Here is a 7,053-nt window from a genome sequence, read left to right on the forward strand (position 1 = left end):
TCAGACTATTCCTTTAAATCTTTTTTTTCTTTTCTTTTTTTTTGTTGTTTTACTTTTTTGAGAGCTATGTTATTTTATGCCCGTCTGGGGACATTATTGGAAAATTATGAAGCTATAAAAGTGAGTATTACAATTAAAAAAATAGTTACAATATTATTTAGGGAAATACAAATTCTACAAACTCAGAACTACTGATTTTTTCCATAAGAGAGTAAACAAGCTGTTCTCGGAAGAACAGGAAGCCCCCAGCACACTGTTTGAAGCTAGAAAGGTGGCAGGGTCTGCCAAATATGGACAGCATTAAATTGTGTTGTCCTTTTAGCTCAGTTAGTTTATTCAGTCATGAAAACAAAGAAAGTTTGTTTAGACTAAAAAAAAAACAAAAAAAAAACAGTCAATGAGGATCTTAATTTATTTCCCCCAAAACAACATAGTGCTCCATTAATACGGACAATATGTTTAAGCTTGTGATGGTGAGTCACTCATATTACTTTGTTCTAAATAGACACAATCCAGGACAGTTGTGCGCCACTGGTCACGTGGATATTGATATAATAATTGCACCCTAGTCTCCTTGTTTATACCCTGCCATCTGCCCATGGTTTACACTGGATATTTCTGCCGGGTTCTGCTCAAGGACGAGAAAACAAACCCAATCAAGTCTCCGTTTCCTTGCAGCTCCTGATTGGATCATGATGTGCGATGCAGACATGTAGGGTGCCAAGGGAACAGATGGTGTGTAGCTGACACTTTCCATCTGAAAGGTTTTTTTCCTTCTTCTTGGAGGAGTGTTGATGACATGACATGTTCAGTGTCAGTTGCAGAAGTTTAAGAGAGGCTTCCAGATGGAGGGTCTGGCGTTGACGTAGAGGAGACATGACTCCATATGGATTCTGTGCGTCACTCCTGCCCGTCCTTGTATACGGGTTCACCGTGAGATCATCCACCAGTCACGTCAAGACTTTGGCATAAGAGTCAAGCAGAAGAAAAATGTTTTCTCTTTCCTGACAGTATGAAAGAATACTCCACAGCAGACATTTAAAGAGACAGTCTGTGATTTTTTTTTTCACCTATTAATGTCCATTCGCTTTCTCTGTATCTCCTCTCTAACTAATGTGAGGATATACTGCTTGTCAAATAATCACATGATTTTCAATCAGTGATTCAAATAATCGCCCAATGTTTTAACACACATTCAGTTCCATAAATCTTTGCAGGTAAAGCTGTTGATACAGATGCAGCACAGAACAGTAGGTCCCACACTGAATCACTTCCTGCACCTCGCGAACAGCTCAGTTTCTGTTCAGGGTGCCAAATATTTGAGATGTAGATTGGTGCACGCCACTCCAACTGTCACAGACAGACTGCCAAAGCTGGTCTGATCATTTTGTTAGAAATAAACAGAACATAATGATGTTACACCCACATAAAAAACACACAGACATAGCACAGATACAGACACACCCACACACCCACACAGACGCTGTTAAGTCCTGTGTACAACACCTGTAACATATTCTCACCATTTGCAGTATTCTCTTGCACAAGCACAATCACAGAACAATAGAAAGAGGATTTTTTTTATGACAGTGGCACCTGTTTCTTGTTTTGGGCAAAAATGTAAAACCCATTAAAACTATTCTTCCAGTCATTTGCATAAGGGAATTTGAATGAAACGATCAAGCTCATGGGATGGCAGGTAAATCACAGTTGGGTTCAAAGGAGTACATTTCAAGATTTTCCTTTGATGAAACATTTCTAAGATTTCAAACTCTCACTTGATGATTAAGTTTTGTGTTTTCCATTCCAGTAAATAAAGACCTTCCCACAAGGATTTGATGCAGACAATTCACAAATTGATGCTCAAAATTTTCTGTCCCCCCATCCTTTGTTGTAGGATTATGCAGTGAATAATGAGAAGGCTCAGATCAAATCTGCTGGATCTGTGATGCTTAAGGAAAATATGCAGGATTCAGCTCAATGTTTCTTTACTTGTAAAGTGATAACCTGTGTTAATTTAAGATAACAAAGATTGTTTTTGAGCAAATCAAGCACACATAATACATAATACACATACATTAAAACAACCTAAAATGATCCCAACCAGGTTGAAATAGATATTTAGTTCAATAAGTTCAATTTACTCAAGTACTGTTCTTAAGTAGAATTTTCTCTTTCACTCTCCATACTGAATTTATTTGATACATTTAGCAGATTGTTAATAGGCTATCAACTGTGACATGAAACCAATCAGATACTGACATGGGCGGGGCGTTTTGTGAGACCATGCTGTATCAGAGCCAAAGTAACCAATTTTTAAAATTTGTTTATTCTTCTATCAGCAACCTGACAGAAAAATAACCACTGCTGATCTTTGGAAAAATGCTGAATGTCGGTCCAATAATCCACCAGAACCGATAATCTGTCTACCCCTGATCAGCAGGGAATTGAATTTGTTGACATGCTGTCTCACTGCACGTCAAACTCTAATCTTAGTGCTTACTCAAAACAACACGACTGTCCCACACATGCAGAGAGGGTTGAGATGTGTTAATGTTTGTTTGAACTCGTTTAAAATCTGCAGAAAAAAATCTGCAGAGTCGTTGTCGGACTTCTGTGGTTGCAGATTCCTGTTAATGAGACACATCTTAGAAAAAACTGACCCAGACCTCCCTGCCTGCCGAAAACATCGATACAATTAAATAAAATGAAGGAAAAAGTGTCTGAAGTAAGTGGCAAGGTTGATAACAATAATAATAAGAATCAATTATCTTGTTGAAATATATATAAAAATGATGCACTTTGGGTATTTTTTCAGATTTTTGGTTCACAAATGTGTATGGAGGTTGTGGTAGTGTGGGGTCGGCATGGAGATGAGTTTCTCATGCATCCCTCGCCTCAGAGAGTTGGAAAAGTTGGGGCAGATTTTGTTCTTTTAGCCGTGACTATTTGGATTATGTCATTAAATGATTGGATCAAGTGGATTTTGTTTCCACGGCGATGGAAGCAAGCAAACTCCAACCAGCTCCCAATAACACACCACTGCATATACTGTGTAATATGAATGACATCAAAGTGGGATGTACAGCACAACAACGGCAAGACAAGTAAACATTTCCGTGCGCTTTTAAAGATACTCTTACATCTAATGACTCAGTGGAAGGAAAAAGAGCGGCTGGGGAGTGCGGGTGAATTACATTCCACACTGAACATCCTGGGGGTCTTTTTGCAGGGCTCTCTCATGAAGCAGGATCCCAGATGCTGATAAGGGCTGGTGACAGACGGCCCCCAGGGAGACTGATAGCCAGACCTCTTTTATCTCACCTGGCTGAGGGGAATGGGACCTCTGACCCGGCCCACTGAGGCTCAAGGGAGCCTTTGTTGTCAGCACGGCATGGCATGGCGGCGGTGGACAACAGAGAGGCCCTCTCTGTCGGGCAGCAGCCTCCTGTACTCATCAGCATTCTGCGCTCTGAGGACACCTGCGTCCCTGGAGAGCCTGTCCATGATGTGGGTATAGTGGTAGTGTTTACCTGCTGTTACATGGCTGAGGTAGATCAAATGATCAGCCCCACTATGGCTCACTGAGCATGCACATCACAATATTGGTAATGATAATAAACTATTAAAGCATGTAGTCCCCAAAGCAGAGTGCACACGAGTCTTATAGGAAGGCATTAAGTGACGGGGGAGATAAAAGTAGTAAATAAATGAAATAGAAACAGCCCCCAACAACCCTGATTTGGAAGGATGATATTTGCACCCTTTTAAGATGAAATCTTCACAGTTGCTGCTAAATTGACGTTAGTGCACGAGCTTGAAGATATATCGGGGGTGAAAATAAAGTCTTTGTATGTCAGTTTGAGATCTCTGGGTTTCTGGAGACTTGCGTTACACCAGGCAAGCTGTGTGCAGTCATTTAATTTTTTCTGTTTTTTAAACAAGTTCTATGTGTTTGCTGCAACATTTTTTTTGCTGTGAAGCTCTAGAATGTTTTGTAGCCTACGAAAACTTCACCTGACTTTCCATCGGCATGGGGATGAGGAGACAATGACTGAATTTTCATTTTTGGGGCGAACTTTTCCTTTTAAGTAATTAGCCGCACCAAGATAATTTGAATCTTATTTATACATTTTTCAACAATTTGAAAATGTAAATTTCATGTTGCTTCTCTTCTATAGTTCTGTTTTTAACTGGTTTTGGTCATTTTCCCATATTCCAAACACTGGTGGATCTCGACAGTATGATGCGAGTCAAATGAAAAAAACACAAGATCTCAAAATATAGATACAGAGGCACATCTTTATCAGACTCTTTATTGTTAAAAAATATATAATGTACGTATACATTTTGTTTTGCTGCTGATAAATGTTAAAAAACCCCATAAATTATTACTACTTTCAATAAAAGTAAATACAGCTTGTACTTAAATTTAGAAAAAACAGTGATTAAATTAAAATTAAGCTACACATTAGGAAACATTAGCATAGCTTGCTGACTCTGACCTTTTGTGTGTTGATGTCCTTCCTAGAGAGTCATACTTAATGCTGCCCCAGGACCACTGTTGCAACTGACCAATCATGTCATGTCTTTGCGACCCAGGAAAAAGACTGGAAAAAAAAACATGAATGGGAGAAGTAACTGTTCTGAAACACACGGTTAACATTGTGAAAAGGCCATTCTAATGCAAATCATCTTCTCTGGAAAGCACTTTTGTTAACTTTACCAAACTGTAACATAAAAACTGAAAAAAAAGTAAAACAGTATATTAACTTTGTGCAAAAATATGTTAACAATGTAACATTTTGCTCCACACTTGACACAAACCCTGCAGCCTTGTGTATTGTGTTTAACACATTCTGCCACAACAGAATGGGTTAATGTGGTTGAGTAAAGTTGCCATTCAGACAATGCTGACATAAGCAATGACACAATATCAACGGTCAATGGTGAGAGATCTGCCTGTGCTGCTGTGAATGGTGTAACCTCGGGGCACATAAAGTAGCCTACGTGCTGAAAATGATTTTAGGGGGCTGATTTTCCGTGACTAAAGAATGGTGAGTAAGCTGCTAATGATGTGTTGGGACTTGGGTTTGTAAAAGCTGGTATGGTGTGCAAACGATGAGCCAGACTATGGTTGCATTCCTGGAGTGATGTCAGTGAGTCAAAACTGGCTGGAAGGGGGAACAGCATGTTTGTAGCAAAGATAATTGTTGGGTATTATTGCCTAATCCTGCTCCTGGATTATCTTTCTCATGACATGTGTCCGTGTGTTATACACTTAATATTTACATTGAACTGGGTTGAGTCACCGCGGCTTTCTTTGCATTATTACACCTGCAGTATTATGAATGAACATACAGTTTCAACACACGACCAAAAGCCATTGCTGGGCAGTGCTGACCTATTTATACCTTATTCGTGGAGGAGGCTTTATTCACAACAGGCCACATGTGATCTGTTTTTGTTTTGATTAGAACAACATAGGCTGCAGGTTTCTTCAGCAGGTAATTTGACTTAGCATAAAGCTCTTAGCTTTAAATTCCCCAGATTAAATTGACATGGTCTAACTGTATATGAATCAGCACATTGCGGCCTAGTAAGTACCAGCCCTTTATCAATGCCACAGGGTTGACACACCCGTGGATAAGGATGCACACTCTCTTTCCCTTAGTCGGACATTGACAGTCATTTTACAAAACAATGATTTGACATAGACCAAACTTAATGCTGTCAAATCAATTACAAACATATTTAGAATAACATTATACACCCTGCCTCCCCTATATTATCATCTTATCAGCAAATCTTACAAAGAAACCAATGCTAGATTTATATTAACCTTATCTTAGGTTATAGCTAACTCTCCATCCCTGCCTTCGATAGCTCTCAGCTGCAAGAAAACAACTTCTTATTTCAGAAAAACTTTGTATGGTAGTTAGACTTGTGACATGAATAACACATTTGATGTTTGTAAGTTTAAAAGATAATTTTCAAAGTTAATAAAGCAACGGTTTGCCATACAACTAACGCATACCACAACACATAAGTTAAACACTCAAGAGTTCGTCCTTTACATTAGTTAACTAACAAACTACCCTTTCATACTATGAAACCCTGCAGTTGTCAGTATGTCCAGATTTGTTGTGATTTGTAACTTTTTTAGTACCTGTTCTATGCCGAGTTGGCAGCAATGTTAGTGCTGGTGGCCTTTGTTGAGCGAGACGAGGCAGTTCTATCATGATTGGTTTAACACAAAACTAAAACATGATTACACTTCACTTTAATTACGACAAACTGCAACTTTCTTGACTTGAATTAAATTTGTAAACATCATATGTGCTGTTCATGGCGTAAACCAAAATATAAACATTATTTAACTTTCTCCTTTCGCTTTTGCACAAAGGTTTTCTGAAATAAGGTCCCATGGGGTCCAATAGAAAGAGTGTGAGCCCCCACAAAGAGTACTAGGTACTGAACCCATTTTCCACTATGGCAAAACCGTGTAATTACAACATCATGTGGCGCACTGTGGCCCAAAAAGACCTTACCGCATAAGCTTACATTATGAGATAAAATATGTTAAATGGTGGATATATTTTTTTGGGTGTCAAAAGTCCAGGGAAACGTGATTTTCTTCATTGTCTATATAATTGGGTCCATTTGGTCCAATAAAAGTTTAGCAGGTCTAGACAAACTGCACAAATAAATGATTTTATCCTGAGAGTTCAACTGGAAGTTAGTCTCTACTGAACATGACCACACAGCACCGAAGATCCGGTTATTTTTATACCCCAGAATTTGAGCTTTTTTGTCTTCAAGGACCACTGAGCAGCTCTCATAGTAATGAACAGGGCTCCACCTTCAACATGGATCACATTAGCTTGGGAAGTAATTTGGCAATCTAGCCATTTGCGCCCTAAACCTCTCAGATAGCATTTATAGCCAAGGTTTCCCAGGTAGCTACAAGCTACTCTGCATGTATCTGCCATCAGTTGCTTCATGACGTTAGCTGAGTAATTTGCAAATGGCAAGCTATTCAATTTAGCTAAA

Source organism: Acanthopagrus latus, chromosome 15 (genome assembly GCF_904848185.1).
Source record: "Acanthopagrus latus isolate v.2019 chromosome 15, fAcaLat1.1, whole genome shotgun sequence".
NCBI classification, from domain to species: Eukaryota; Metazoa; Chordata; class Actinopteri; order Spariformes; family Sparidae; genus Acanthopagrus; species Acanthopagrus latus.